Here is a 17,252-nt window from a genome sequence, read left to right as displayed (position 1 = left end):
CAAGAGTTAGATATTTTTCCTGTTTGTTTTTACCAAAGGTATTGGGCAAACAATGTAGTTTAAAAAATAGTATCAAAAGCAATTAATTTTAGGTATTTTAATTCTGACCACAAATAAAAAAGAAATTTCCAACATTTGAAATAGCAAAACTATGCTTCCTTCCACAGGAATGCAACACCATGCTTGAGGATACAAATTTTGTGACAGAGACTGACAGTCAACATCTGCCTGAGGACATTCAATTCTAGAGACAGTCTGGGGAAGTGAAGGTCAGAGGAACAAGGGCGGTCCTTTGTTATCTAAATATTCCCTCTTTTCTATACCCTCAAAAATACTCCTAGGTAGCAGTCAAGTTGGGATGTATATAATTAATGAATTGAAAATACTGAATTTATTTGGCTACCACTTCTGTTATTGGTATGACTCCTCCCATGAGGCATTTGTCTAAACAATTTTGCCCAGAATAATAAATCTTGAGTAGCTGGCTTTTGAGAATCATGAACAAAATGGTGGTAAGTGACTTTGGATTTTAATTCAAATCCCTTCACCTTATTTTTGGCCTGATTATATGCACACATTTACATGAACAACTGTATATGTGTATATATGTATCCATTTTTTATAAATATAAGCCTCACTTGAATTAGCAAAATTTATTCAGTGACTAAATCTATGGATGTGACAATTACAATTCTCTCTTTTTGTTTTTGTTTGTTTGCTTATTTGAGGCAAGGTCTCAGACTGGCCTTGGACTCACAATCCTCCCATCTCAGTCTCTCAAGTGTTGAGATTATAGGCATGTGCCACCATACCTGGCTACAATCCATTCTTTCTTTGTGACAGTTTAATATTGGAGTTTTCCTGAGTCCTCTTATTTTTTTTCTTCTCCCTGGATAGGTAAATATGTTTGATGGATTCAAATATTCTCTTTATGCTTTTAAAGAAGAGTCAAGAGAGTCATTTCATTTTATAGGTATTAGGTAATATTAAAGTCATATTATTTAAAGAAAAAATATATGTTCTTGGCAGGAGCAGAAAAATAAATTAATGGAGCTCAGAGGAATATTTATATAGGGCCTGACTTATTACATAATTTCAACAAAATTCAACTTGCAAAAGATAGATCTTTTTAAATAGGTTAACATTGAAAAAAATTGTCAATTATTTGGAAAAAAGTAAAGTTGGGCTCCTACCTTACACCATAAATAGGATTCCAGATGGGTTGTATGCTTAAATGTGAAAGCTCAGTTAATAGCAAAAATTAGGAGGATTTTCTTGTGCCTTAGAAGTGGAAAAATTTCTCAATAAAGTATCTAAAAGCTCAAACCCAAAAGTGAAAAATTGATAAACTTGTTATATTAAAATTAAGTCTTTTTGTCCAAAACCAACAAAAAGTCAACAGACCAAATAGATAATTGTTATTGTTAAATTCCAATAAGGGTATTTAACTCTTAACAATATACAGCAGATTTCTACTAATGAACAATGGAAGAGAGGTAAGCCAATGTAAAAAAAGGAGGACAAATTAATGGTAAAACAATCCCCATAACAACAAGTCAAAATGGTGAGCAAATACATAAAGATTTTTAAATTCACTAATAATGAGAAACAAAAAATAAGAAATGGTACTGCCTACGTATCATACCATCAAAATTATAAAGGCTCATGAAAATAAAGAATCGACCAAGATGCAGGGAAAGGAGAATTTTTTTGAGACTTGCCAATAAGAAGGTCAATTACTACAGCCTGCCTAAAAAGCAACTTGAAAGCCCAAAGCTAAGTTAAGTTTCCACATGCCTTATGTTTTTGCCAGCCCTGAGTAATTTTTCAAATAATGTCTGAGTCAGGTCCAAAAGTGGCTCTGTAAGAGGGGCCTAGTCACAGCATTTTCAAGTGTGTCATTAGGTAATTGTAATCCTCTCCCTAGCTAAGAGAGCAGCTATGTGAAATGTGATAGATTCTTATGTGGAATTCTGTGCACTAGTGGCACTGAAATATGGACTGACTGAAAGCATTGTGTTGAGTAGGAAAATAAAATGAGAATTTAAACTCAATTTTTACAACATGAGCACATAAAATATGCCACATAAGCAAGTATGTAAATTAAGTACATTAGAGGGAGTGACTGTAAGATGAGGACAATGGTAAATGAGGATTGACTAAACAAGGAGAAAAGGTAAAGCAGAAGAACCTTGTATCAACTAATTTCCTATGAAATGAGAATGACAATGGAAGACCTTTGAAAGAAGCAATAAAAATATTAATAAGTGAAAAACCCTGTACTTTCATGAAAAGCTCTTATTGTACTTAATATAAGATCCTGGTAGCTTCCCTAGGTCTATGGAACCTTTGCATGACCTGTTGTTTGTCTGTCTCTCATATTTCAGTCCTATTGGCCCTGCTTCAGTATCAGGGACATATTGCATGTTTCCACATCTGAGCGTATTCACTCACTCAGCTTCTTTTTTGTGGAAGATCACTTCTCCTTTGGGCTTCCTGAATTGTCTTTTCTTGAGAATGTTAGTATGGCTGTATATTAATATGTTTTCTCTTGTCAATAATGCTATGTCACTGACTGTACAGTTTTAATGAAAAGAAGTTTATTTTGGCCCATGGTTCTAGACGTTTGAGGTCAAAGGGCTACATCTGTTGATGGCCTTGCTGGTAGAGATATGATGTGGCACAGGACATTACATGGCAAGAGACAGGATGTGTGTTTTCTGGCTGGTTTCTCCTTCTCTCTTTTTCTCCAAAACCATCACTGTTCAGTCACGGGGACTTACTCAGATGAACTTATCTAATCTTCATCACCTTCCAAAGGCCTTACTTCCAAATACCAGAGATGGATTAAGTTTCCACCCTGTTAATACTTCACAATGGGGATTAAAGTCTAACACAAGCTTTGAATGGGAGCAATCCATACTCAAACCATAGCAGATATGATCCTTGTTTATCTTTTCAAACGACCTCCCTCCCTTACTCTCCATCAAAGTCCCTTCTTTCTTTGTTCTCAGTAACAACCTGTGGTTATTTTATTTGCCTCTTCACAGCCAGTTGTCTTTATTTGCAGATAAACTCCATGGAGAAGATTCTCTGTCTATCCTGTTCATTGCTACATCTGAGCATCTACCACATAACGAGTACTAGGAACACTTAGAGGATATGTGAGTGAGAGAGCAACGGAATGAATGAATGAACTGTAGCCACAAAAGTTTACTGTTTCCAGAACTTGGGGGCACTTCTTTATTTTTAATCAAATTTAAAGGATAGATTTATAGCTTTTAAAAAAAAGGTGTAAAGACAGCTATGTGGGAATTTTTCTAAAATCATCTTCCTAAAGCTTACTCTATTTGAAAAAGAGAGATTTTATCCATAAGGTTTAGGACATAGTCACTTGTCAGTCCTACCAAGAATAAATAAAATATTTGCATTGTTCAATGTCTATACTGTGTTTAAACTATTAATACCATTGATATTACCCAATTACAGCTTCAGGTGTTGAGGCATTATAGGAATATTTTCAGCAGTTCTTTTATGGGATAGCCCATAAAAAAAACCACTCTTTTTTTCTTTTTCATAAAAAATGAATATATGAGCAAATGTGAACACAACTATGACAACACCTTAAATTATTCACTTATGAAAAAAGAGAAACCAAAATTTAAAAATAAATGATGCTTTGTCTTCTGACACTTTAAAATGCTAATTAACGTCAGCTGAGACTCATAATAATAACCCTCTCCATTATATGAGAGCTATTTTCCTTCGAGAAACTGAGTCACAGGAGGACTGTTTAAGGTCATTCCATGAGTCAGTAACTTTGCTCGGAATGAAAACCCAGCATGCTGACTTAGTGCATTCTAGGTGGTGAGGACTGGGCCGCAGCCCCCAGCTGTCATACCCAGTCAGCCTGAGGTCAGCAACTGATTTAGAGAAATCACAACTGTCTTCAATCACAGCAAATGGAATTCTGTAGATATGTGGCCCTGTGGGATTTCTATTTTTCTTAAAAAGGGACTGTAAGTAAAACAATCATTTAAAACAGTAGGAAAGAAAGGATGTAAAAATTTTTATTTACATTGCATAGACTGTATAAAATTCTAGATGCCTTCTAAAATATCTGTGTGTACACATCACATTTTGCCAAGATCAAAATTTTCAGTTTCTCCCTACTAACAATCTAAGGGGCATGAGCCTTTCCTACTCTGTAGTAAATGATTTCTTGTCCTTATAAATGCCTTCAATTGTAAATGAAGGGAGATGTTTAATTGCTGAAATGATTGTCACTTTTGTATGCCAAGGTCATTGCATTCATTCATTCAGTCAGTTGTTTATTTAACACATATGTAGTTAATGTGTTAGCACCATGTTAGCTGGTGAACATAATATTTGATCTCACAGAACTTACATATTTTCTTTGACCACGAATAGACTAGAGCAGCTTACCTAAGAGATAAGCATAAAAGGTCTGTTTTAGTCTTTCCTCTTACACTGCTTACCGAAAAGTGATGCTACTATTGCTAAAGATTTTTCTATAAAAATTAAATATTTTCCTTTAAATACCATTATATTTGAAAATCAGACAACACCTGTACATAGATGTTTATTAGTGCTAAATTTAAAAGGAAACAAAAATTGTTTGAAGATATATAAATTGCTTGCTACACACACTGAAAATGAACTGTTGTGGTTTGTTACTGGTCAGAAATGACAAGTCATGATACATTCACTAGTGTATGGATAAATGTATTTTCGGAAAGTCAGACTCTGTGTACAACCATGACAGAACTGAACTGGCCCCAAAATTTGTTTGATTAAATTCACTAAGACCCTAGTAGAGTATTAAATCCCACAGTAGACATTCAGAGTCTAGCTGATTGATGATTATGTATGAGTGACTCTGAGTACAATTTAAAAAGCCCACATAGACTCATGTGGAAACCAAATAGACAATTGTAGTCCTTCTATGGTTAAGAATATGTGTGTGTGTGTGTGTGTTTCATAACAAATTATAAATTTAGGATTTGAAACTTTATTTAAAGTGGATATCATATTTTTTTCTCACAAATATGGTTGTGAGATTTTTTGAAAACAAAGGGATTAATATCCCCAAATGGAACAAGTTATACTGAAAAAGAGAATGCCCCACTTAGGGTTCCATGCAACTAAACTGTCTGTGACTAATGGGTACTGTATAAAAACACGCCATGTGGAAACCCACATACGTGAACAGAAGAGAGTCAAGAAGTCCTGACTCATGGTTCCCAGCTTTTAATGACTACCTTACTTCAATTCTCCTGATTCCTATTGTCAAGAGAATAACACAAGAATTAAATTTGAGGAATGAAGTCCTCAGACTGAAGAAAACAATGCTGTGAGAGGTAATGTGGTTTAGTGGAAACAGATTTACATCTAGAAAAACTGTCCAAATCCCAAGCACACATATTTTTCTTCTTTATATTTTGCTATCTATTCAGTAAGGCAGAACTAATAATGCTTATTCATTGAGTAGATGATGATGATAATGGTGATAATGACTGGTGACTGTGGTTGTGGTTATAAAGATTAATTTCATCAAATCAACTTGACTGGGCTAAGGAATGCCCAGATAGCTGATAAAACTTTATTTCTGGGTTTATCTATGAAGATATTTTTCAGAAGAGATTAGCATTTGAATTAGTTGACTAAACAAAAAAGATCACCCTCACCAATCTGGGTGGGCATTAGTCAATCTGTTATAGATCTGAATAGAATAAAATAGTAGAGGAAGAATGGATATTCTTTCCTCTTCACCTGGGGCATCCATCTTCTGTTCTTGGACTTCAGACTCCTAGTTCTGAGGCTCTTGACTGAAATTTGTACCATCAACCCCCAGTTCTCAGGACTTCGAACTCAGACTGAGACTCACTCCATTGGATTCCCTGGTTGTCAGAAACTTGGCTTTAGACTGGAATTATACAACAGCAGTGGGCCTCCAGCTTGCAGAAGGCAAATCACAAGACTTCTTAGCCTCGATAATCACATGAGCCAGTCCCTCATAATAAATTTCTTTCTATATATCTCTAAATGTACTACTATTGGTTCTGTTTCTATGGAAAGCACTGACTCATACAGTGGTGATGGTGTTGAATAGTTGCTTTGTGCTTTTATCTGGTAGACTCAGTGTTAAATGCTCTCCATAGCTGTACTGCACAGTACTAAGAACTAAGAATCAGACAGATGTCAGAGAGACTAGGGTTTAAGTAGTGACTCTGCAAATATTATATGTCCTTAAGTAAGTTTAATTTTGTCTCTGAAACACATCCTGACAATCATAGTTCATTCTGAAATTCATTGTGAGGATCAGGTAAAAACATTAGTATGTATCTGCCCTGCACACTACCAGGTGTATATTAGGTTCCTTCCTTCTTCCTTGATAAGATACTTGGACACTTAGCCTCTTCTGACTCAGTGAAGGGAAATTAATAAACCTTACACTGACTTGGATTTCTTAATGTGTAGGAGGAATCACTCATTCTTCCAAAATAAAAAATAAAACAGGGGTGTTGTGGGTTTTATTGTGTTCCCTCAAAATTCACATGTTGAGACCCACAAATAGCCAATTCTTCAGAATGTTATTACATTTGATGAGGCAATAAGGTCAAATGAGGCTCTTAAAATAGCCCCTAATCCAATATGACAGATTTCTTCATAAGACAATAAAACTGGGACATACAGAGAGACACCAGGGACACGCATGCCCATAGAGCAAATTCCATGTGAAGGTGACCATCAGCAAGGCAGTGAGAGGGCCTCAGAAGAAGCCAACTCTGCCAAAAACTTTATTCTGAGCTTTCAACCTCTGGAACTGTGACAAATACATCTCCGTTGTTCAAGCCACTAGTCTGTGGTGTTTTGTTATGCTAGCACTCGCAAACTTATATAAGGAATTTCCCTAACTTTGAAGGGCCAGCTTGCCCAGGCAGTCCCCGTGAGTGACACAGCTGTGTCACCCATGCAGCATGTGGGGATTGGGGTTCCAGACATTTACCATATAAACTTCTCATAAGAATGCTGAAGCCTGCTTTTCTTTTGTCCAGAAGATTGTGTTGTTAGTGAACATTTGCATGATTCATCTTTTGCATATGCCAGTGGTTTAGAAAATGCACACTTAAGTAAAGCCAAGCACAGATTGTATTACCAAAAAGAAAAAAAAGATAAATATTGTTGACAAACAAATGAATGGGAATGCAAAGAATGTTAGCTGTATGCACCTTTCTGCACAGCATGGGACGTCTCCTACATACGACTCCTTGTGGGGTCTTATATTAATGTTTTGTTCATTAAAAGAGTTCAAACTTTACCAGCTTCTAAGAATTGTATCTAACCCACAGATATTAAAAAAATTTGAACATATATTTGAATCATATATTTGAAAAAAACTTGAATATTTATATAAAAGCCAATAGGCATTTGAGCTTTCACAAGATGCAATACAAAACCAAGCAGACTACTTTTCAACAATGACTTGTGATAGAACAAACATGGAATCGGATGAGGTGCACCCCACAACTTACACAGAAGGTTAAGGTTGTTTGGAATGTGGAAAGGTGGCCATGGAACAAGTCTGTAGAATGGTAGCAGGAAATTAAAAACAAAACAAAAAAAAAAACCACAAAATAAGTTAGTCTAAGACATTGAAGGCATTATAGAAATTATTGTTGTTCTTACTTTACCTAATTACTAGCAGACCTATTAATAGATACCCAGGCTACAAATATAATTTAAAGAAGAATAAGATCACCCCTTATACATACACATGAACCCCATCTGCTCCCACTGCCGTGTTCTTCTGGTGACCCTTTGTATGTGCTGTTTCCTCTGCCAGCAAAGGATAAAACATCTTCTTTATCTTTGCTATTTAGAAAGCGTCTCATTTCTTCAGCAGCATATCACTGTCACTTTCCCTATTGTACATTTCTTTACCTTCACAGACAAATCTGTCATCCCCAGCCCACACCTCCTGTCCCTTTTAGTTGGTTATGTATACTTTTACCCCGATCCTTCACATCGTGTGGCAGGACCCACGTGTGGATGCATCTACTTATCTCAGCAGAATGGAGATACTTGATGATAAAAACTCTATAGCTCCCATAATATAGCCATTCAACCAAGGTTTGAAAAAGGTATTTTGAAATATATATAGAAATATATACTTCAAATACAATATATGCATTTGTTTCTTAAGTTTCATTATATTCTCATTTAAAACTAATTATGCAGAACTACATGAGCAAAATGGAAGCCATGGTTGATTCCCTTTCTCCATTCCCCTCCATAGTAGTGTCATTGCCAACAGTTTGATGTACATTTTCCCCATCACCTTTCAATAATTTCTCTACAAATACATATGCTTATGTCTTTTTTCATTTTTCCATAATTGGTATTTTATTAAGCCTACTCAAGCTACAAATATTCTTTCTACATTTAACAGTATATATAGAGAGAGTTTTATGTGAGCAGCTAATGTTTACTTGTAACAATTATGCAGTATTCCATAATTTAGATTTATTATAATTTAAATAACCACTTGCTTTTAATGGCTATTTAAGTTCTGAACACTCTTCTGATTTTCTGCTTGGTTGATTTTGCCAGCATAGCTAATGAAGTAACAATCATCTTTGTGTCTAGATATTTGAGCATGTGGGCTAGAATGTTAAAAAAAGAAAATCACCAGAAATGAAATTGTTCATATAGAGGAAATGTGTATTGAAAGTAGAGGTAATACTGGAAACTTTCTTCCTCAGAGGTCACACCAATTTATATTATACTTGACAGTATGATAATGAACTTTTCAATAAATTCCCGGCAATACTTCCTATAATCAATAATTGAATGCGTGGTATTATGAAAGAAAGTATTAGGCTACTAAAAATATTTTATTTTCCTAATGATTAAGGTGTGACTCTAATTTCAAATGTCTATTGGGAATTAATATTGCTTATGAAATGTTTAAAATATGTTTGTTCATTTAAAAAACTTGAGTTGCTTATCAGTTTCTTATTTACTTGCAAGAACTCCTTATGTAGTCTGATTTTTTTTTTTGTTAAATAAGCCACATCTATTTTCTTCCAACTGTCATTTGTGTTTAAGAGTTGTGTGGTATTTTAGCTTGAAGAAAAATTTAAAAACTTATGTTTTAAGGGCTGGGTATGGTGGTGTATGTCTGTAATTCCAAATACTTGGGAGGCAGAGGTAGGAGGATCATGGTCCAAGACTAGCCCAGGCAAAAAGCATGAGACTCTATCTAAAACCAAACTAAAGCAAAAAGGGCTTGGGATGTGGTTCAAGTGGTAGAGAACTTTAACAAGCATGTGGCCCTGAGTTCAAAACTCTAGTACACACACACATATGATAAGGTAACATATACTAATTTATTCTTTATGTTTTTTGGTATTTAAAAAATCTAGGTTAGGAAAGCTTTTAAAATCTTATTATAAAAATATTCTACTACATTTAATTATTTATATTTTGTATCTTTTCATATTTAGTGTTTTTATTCATTCACAAATTGTTTTTGAGTACTCTATGATAAGGAGAGGTGCAGCTTAGTTCTCTGTCACAAACTATTCATACATAGCTAGCCCTCCTCTTTCTCTTACTGATTTGAAATACCACACAAGTAAGTAGTGAGTACAACTATACAGAGGCTGTTTTATGTACGCTGTTCCATTGCATTTACCTCTTTACATCTGCACCAAATATAACAATGTCTCAAATACTTTAACTTCACGTAGTCTTTTTGAATCTTGTAGGGAAAGTCCTCTTTCATTCTCTTAAACAATGATTTGATATTAAAGTTTTTCTCTTTCCATGTGAATAAAACTACTTTGTCAAGTTTTATTTTTTTAAAGAGGGATTTTAATTAGGACTCCATGATAATGCAATAATTATATGAATTATTATAGATAATTTAAGGAGAACTGACTTATGAAACTGAGTTTCTCCATGTAAGAGCATGGTGTAATATCTCTACCTTTGTGACTTGGGGAAAAAAAATCATTTAATTTCTCCATGCTTTCTTCTTTCATCTATAAAATGGGGATTTCAAAAAGTACTTACATTGTGGGGATACTATGAGGATGAAGCGACATAAGGAAAAACTGCAGGGTGCTACTTGATATTTAGGAAGGATATATTAGTAAATAATGCTTTTATTTTCATTACAATTATTACTATTAAATCAACTTTGTGTCCTTCATTCACAGTTTTCTTCATATAGGTCTTATGTGTTGGATTTAAATTTATGTACTTTATATTTTCTAATTGATACTGGTATTTTATAAAATACTGGTTTCTTAATTGCTATCCTAATTGGGAGTGATTACTGAGCTCGTGACTTTTAATAGTTTATTAGATGAATTTCTTTGTGCTTGGTCCAAGGAATGCCATTTTCTGGCTCCTGGTTTACATAGTCATCACACTAGAGTAACATTTCTCAAAATGTGGTCTGGTGGCTCCCAGAGTTCTCAATACCCTTCAAGGTCAAAACTCTTCTCATCATTCAAAGTCTTATTTGCCTTTTCTCTGTTGACATCTACATTGAAGATGTACTACTGGCTCCTCAGTGAGAATCAGCAGTGGTTCCACGTGTGATAGGTCCTAGTTGTCATTTCGCTTTTCATTGTCATGTGCTCAAAGGAAGAAGAAAGAGGCAGGTTCACTTCGGAAGACAGCAAGCAGAAGGTGCAAAGCACACCTGCAGCATATTGAACAGAGGCCGGCTGTCTGGATGGAAGTCCTAATGCAGTTGTTTCACTCACCAGCTGAACCAGTTCACATTTTCATGGATCACCGTTTTTACTTGAAACAAAGACCGCAGACAAACTATGATTATGGAGACTTGGGTGTTGAGCAAAAATTTTCTAGAAAGGAAAAAAAGTGAAACTTTAATTTGAAGAGAACAATTGACAATATTTGCTGTCATGTTACAATTAGGGCTTTTAACTAAAAACTGGAATTTGAGAAAGTTTCTATACAATAGTAAGACCTTCACAATATTTTGTGTTTCCGATGTGATCAGCAGTGGTTAATGAGCATTATTTTTTGACATTGTATCGTGACATGTCAGCATTTATAAGGTGTGCATTACTCAATATTTTCCATAAAACTCATGTACAATGTTGCAAGATCATGCTTGGGTAAAGGATTCATTGTTCTATCATGCAAAATAGAACAGTAGATTATGATGTAATCCTGTGTGAAAAATTCATTGATAGGATTTCAGATCCAACATTGCAACTGATCTTTAAAAAAAACTTAAGCTTATGGAGTTTTGATGTAGTACCAAGAAGACTATTTATAATTATATTAAAAAGCTATTTTTCCCTTTTCCAACATTTCTGTGTGAAGCTGGCTTTCCTCATTTACTTCTGCAAGAACAATACACGCAAAAGTTAGAATGCAGAAGTCAAAACGAGATCTCACTATCTTATATCAAGTCTTATATTAAGACATTAAAATGTTTCATAATAAAAAATGAAAGTGGTATTTTTCTTACTATATTCTTTGGAAAATATTTCTCATAAAATTTTTTATATTAGTATACATTGTATATTAAGTCTAAAATCCTCCAGGATGGAGGATTAATGTGTTAATAAGTACTTTTAAACTTTAATTTTTCTGTTTTAATTTTATTTTTTTAGACATCATTTAAAATAACTTTTATTACATATTTTAATTAACAAACATTAATAACACAGTGGATTTCATTGGAATAATTCCATACCTTCATACACTGTACTTTGAACAAGTTCACCCCCTTCATCATATTACCATCCTCCCCTCCTTCTGTTCAATTGTCTGGTGGATTTCATTATGCTGTCTTCTCTCTCTCTCTCTCTCTCTCTCTCTTTCCTCTCTTTCACACACACACACACATACTACATTTCAACCCTTTTCACCCCTCACTGTCCTTTCCTTTCCCCCTACTTCTGCTGACTAGCCCTTAAACAGTTCCCCTTTTACACTCATGCCCCATTATTATCATCACCATTTTAGGTCTAGGTTCAATAAAGGAGTGAGAATATGCAATATTTGGCTTTTTGTACTTGACTTATCTCGGTCAACATGATGACCTCCAGTTCAGTCCATTTTCTTGCAAATGGCATAATTTCATTTGCATTATGGATGAGTAACATTACATATTATATATGTATGATCTATATTCATTTCTCAGTTGTTGGGCACATCAGCTGATTCCACAATTTGGCTATTGTGAACAGAGCTGCAATAAACATGGTTATTTCTCTTGTATATTGATTTACATTCCTTTAAATATATGCCAAAGAGTAGTGGGGTCATCAGGTAAGTTTAGGAAATGTGCTTGATTACCATAGTCTGTTCAATTCATTTGCCCATTTATTAATTGTATTATATGTTTTTTGATATTTAATTTTTTGAGTTCTTTGTATATTCTCTATATTAATCCTTTATGTGTTGAATAGCTGGTGAAGATTTTCCCCCATTCTGTGGGCTGTCTCTTGATTCTGGTAACTGGTTTTTGTCTTTGTTTTATTGACCTACAGAAACTTAAATTTGATGCAGTCCCATTTGTCAGTTTTTATTCTTATTTTCTGGGCAATTGCAGTTCAATTCAGAAAATAATTACCAATGCTTATGTCTTCCAGAGTTTTCCCTATTTTTTCTATAGTAGTCTCAAAGTTTCAGGTCTTTATATTAAAGCTCTAATTCAAAAATTAAAAAAAATAGTAAATAAAATAGCTTTGATTCATTTGGAGTCCATTTTTTGTGCAGGGTGAGAGATTTGGGGTCTAGTCTTAGTCTTCTGTCTGTAGGTAGCTAGTTTTCCTAGCATCATTTGTTGAAGAGGTTGTCTTTTCTCCAGTGTACATTCTTTGCTCATTTGTCAAAGATTAGTTTGCTGTAGCTGTGTGATTTTATTTCTGGGTTTTCCATTCCATTGGTTTTTGTGTCTGATTTTGTGCCAATGCCATGCTGTTTTTGTTACTATGGCTCTGTGTTACAATTTGAAGTCCACTATTGTGACACCCCCAGTGTTACTTTTTTTCCTCAGGATTACCCTTGCTATTTCAAGGTCTTTTATGCTTCCATATAGATTTTAGGATTGATTTTTCTATTTCTGCAAAGAATAACTTAATTTTCAATGTAGTAAACATCAACAAAAATAAAGTATATAAAGAAATGATCTTGAGTTTGCTCAATAATTTTTGAATGTAAGGAGATCTGAAACCAAAACATTTTAGAGCTGTTACACTAGATTTAGTTTACAGGTCTATTTTTTTTTTAAATTGCTTTTATAAAAATGTAAAACAGGTCTTTTCTGGCAGTCAGTACCAGTGGGAGGGGGAAGGGCATTAGGAAAGGGTGAATGAGGGTGAATATGGTGGATGCATTTTGTATTCATATATGAAAATAGAACAATGAAACTTGTTGAAACTGTTCTAAGGGAGGGGGGTAAGAAAGAATGATAAGGGGGTGAATCTAATTAGATATGTTGTAGGCACATATGTAAATAACGAAATGTTCTCCCTGTATAACCATTACATGCTAATAATAAAAAATTGCTTTTACAAACATTTTCTTTTCCTAAGGATGGCAATAAAAACTGTTGTGAAAACTAGCATCCCATCTATTTTAAAGAAAAATGTTAAAATTGAAATATGGTTAGTTTGCATAATTATATTACAGATTTTACTTTAACTATTATTAAAGACAATGCTGAACTTTATCACAGCCACACACTTCCCAGAATATAGCCAGTTAACCTAACTCAGTTTTTTGTTTTCTTTTTTTTAATGTTTATGAACAAATAGCAATTTTGTATATTTATGGGATATATTGTGATGTTTTCATCTATTTATTCATTAGAGAAAGTTTCAGTAAAGCTACTTGACATATCCATCACCTCACCAATTTGTCATATTTTTGTAATGAGAATATTAAAAATCCATTTCAATGATTTTGAAATATTTATTATTATTAATGTGGCCAACATTAACTGCAATATATCCCTAGAAAATATTCCTAAATGAAATGCTGTGCTGTCTACTCAAGCAACAGCAAGAGTAAGATTCTACCAAGACTACTAAGATAAATGTTTAGGAGCAGCAGAGAATTGTAATGGGAATACACATGACTGGTAAACTATGGGCATATTCAGAGACTAAGGCAAGAGGAAGTTTTCATCACTTAAAAAGAAAGGTGAAATTCACATAAACTGCATTGCACTTGTAAATACAAAGCCAGGGTTAGTGTCAGCTGTTGGTGGGGGGGGGAGCCATCGCTGGGCAAGTGCTCTGTGGAAAGCATCTTATCTGAATTGCTGTAGTCATAAAAAATATTAAAGATGAATTTTGTTATATAAATGTGTGCATACCTGTGAGGTGTGAAAAGCATGGGAGGTATGTAGAATGAGGAGGAATTTCTTATGAGGTTTTCAGAAAATGTGGGAGACAGTGTTGTCTCAGATAGGCAGGTATGTATTCTCACCCATATTCTCTTGACTCTAACTTTGTCTGAGTCTGGCAAGAATGATTTCATCTGGCTATCAGAACATTCATAGTATTCTTTGTACTCTGTTTTCCCTGTCTCTATCCTTTTCCTTTGCCCCCAGCCTGTGGTAAACTTATTTCAACTTCTATTTCTCTGAGATTGAAGTGGTATATATGCATAATGTAATACTATACAGTCATAAAAATGAAAGAAATTCTGTCATCTGTGACAACATGAATGAAACTGGAGACTTATGCTAAGTGAAAACGTACCAGGCACAAAACCACAGAATAATAAATATTGTATAATCTTACGTGCGTGATTAAAAAAAAAAACACTTGTTTTCTGAAATAATTTACCCTTTTGTGTCTGAGAAACAGCTGTAAAAATCACTCTTCATATATGACTTTGGTAAGACTCTCTGCCACTGTCTCCTGAATCTCACAAGACTTGCAGATGACTCTTTTGTTTACCTGTGACCTCGATGAACACAGACCCAACACATTCCAATTCTTTGTTTCCTGAATGACTAGAGCTGGGCTTCTCCTGACCAGCCTCTCCCCAAATTAGCTAGATACAGAGAGAAACACCAATTATTCAGCTGTCTGGTTAAACTTCCCTATTGACAAATTAATCCCGATGATAAATTCAGCACACCTGTAACTTGTAAACTCCTCTCTATAAAATTCCAGAACAAAACTACCCTAGTGTTCACCCTATTGCAAAAACCTGAACAAAATCATGTTCCTCCATACTTGGTTGTTTTTGTTCTCATTTGTTGTGGCTGATTTTTCTTTGATACTGAGAATGACTTCATGGTTTTGTTATCTTCTAGGTTTCAAAATAAGTTGAAGTCTGTAAAAATAAGAAACTCTGGACTGATTTTTATTTTTAAAAGCACAAAGCACATTTATGATGCAAAATTTATCTGTGAAACCCTGAAGTTCATGAATGTGATTTTGTATTTCCTGAGAATGCACCGTTTTTATCATTTCATTCAAGGAAAGAAAATAATTAAATAAATCATTCAGGGATTTTGTGATAATAGAGAGAAAAGGGCTTCTGATGTAGACCACCCAATAGGATTGTCAGTGCATATATAGTGCAAGTTGTAGAGCAGAGAGCAGCCCTCCAACCCTAAAATATCTCTCCTTTATGCTTGGGCACTTGTGGGGTAGTGTGTCTGTGTGCTGGGTGGAGGGGATTGGGGATTCAGAGAGTGGCATTTAAGTGAATTTTATAACAAGGAAGGGCTGGAAGAGTGGCTCAAGTGGTAGAGCACCTGCCTAGCAAGAGCAAGGCCCTGAGTTCAAACTCCAGTACTGCCAAAAATAAAACAAAACCAAAAAATAGAAAGGAAAGTGTCACAGGATACATTAACTTAACAGAACATTACATCAGGTAATAGCTTAATCTTAGCAGGAATGAGTTACTTGCTAACAAAGGAAAATGATAGGCTGGTGGCCAAAATGCAGGAGTTGTGGAGGAAGGAGGAAAGTACATGGAAGTTGATTGTAGCATGAAGAATCTAATTTTTTTACAGTTTTTCCTAGGGCCCAGTCTCCTTCTTTTGCACATTTTGGTCTTTTCAAATTCCATTCACTAACTCGGAAGATGAGGAGACTCCAGTAGATGTTGGGAGTCGAGTGTGTTTTCTGGTCCATTAGTTCCTGTCTGCTGGATACAGCCCACTCAGGGCATGTGCTTACACAGGTGTCCTGGCCAAAAATCAGCCACCAACCGATAGTGCCAACACTACAAAGGAAAGACACACTCCTTTAGTTCTTGAATTTGAAAATCCTGTCACCAGCACAATGCATTTATAATAGTAATAAAAACTATGACAAATTTGAGTGGACAAAAGGTCCTTTGCTCTTGAGGCAATGCTAACTTCCTATAAAGAAATATTATTCTTATCAAATAAAGAACACCAAAAACATAGACTTTGAGAAGCCATTACACTTTGGCAACTTAATGCAATCTGAAACTAACAGAGTTTTGCTAAGTACATCATGCATACAGAGAGCTCAGAGTCAAGAAAAAAAAAATACCATAACTGAGTATTTTAAACGTCAAGATACTTGGCTTAAGCTATTTAGCCTAGAAACATTTTTATTGGTTTATATAATGTAACCAAATAAGTCATTGTAAATTGGATATAAATGGGTTGATATAAAATGAAAATAAATCTTCATTAATTTCCCTACAGTGAAATGTAGTGAATTATAATATTGATAGTCACTTAAAATATATATTGGCAATAGTACTTTTGGACTTGCATGCCACCATTTTGATAAAAAGTTTAAATAATTTAATCTTGTCATAGTTAATTTTTCTCATAAAATGCCCATGGGACATTTAAAGCATTCAAATGTTTAAAATTACTTGATTTCCCCCTTCAAGTATCACTAAGTTTAGTTTGAGAACTGAGATGAGTTAAAATCATATTACAACTAAATTTATAGGAAGTTTGCTTTTTCTGAGCAAAATTGAACATAAAAAGTAAAATCTGAGATGAAAGTTTTCCTGTGTACTTTGAAAATTTAAAAATGCTAGCAATTTATTAAATGAATTTCAAGGTTTAACTAAATTTCTCCCAACTGTTCATGAAATATTTAAGTGCCTTACCATTGGTAGGTGTATTGATTATGTGTTTATTTTCAGTCAGTCAAAAAGAAAAAAATTAGAGTAAATATTTTCAACAGTATCACACTGTGCAAAAATGTAATATGGGAGAC

The 17,252-nt window shown here is 34.4% G+C and overlaps 1 long non-coding RNA gene across 1 annotated transcript in view; it reads right to left on the bottom strand.

Annotated features, from left to right (window-relative positions):
• Positions 1–13,869: 13,869 nt before the first annotated feature.
• The window catches only part of LOC141423965 (uncharacterized), a 76,304-nt gene continuing 72,921 nt past the window's right edge, over positions 13,870–17,252 (bottom strand). The window contains exon 7 of the long non-coding RNA XR_012448725.1: positions 13,870–16,269. This is a non-coding gene — a long non-coding RNA (uncharacterized lncRNA). The remainder of the gene's footprint in view (positions 16,270–17,252) is intronic.

This window comes from Castor canadensis, chromosome 1, assembly GCF_047511655.1.
Source record: "Castor canadensis chromosome 1, mCasCan1.hap1v2, whole genome shotgun sequence".
NCBI lineage: Eukaryota > Metazoa > Chordata > Mammalia > Rodentia > Castoridae > Castor > Castor canadensis.
Note: the sequence above shows the minus strand (reverse complement) of the source record. Positions and strands in the feature narration are given on the sequence as shown.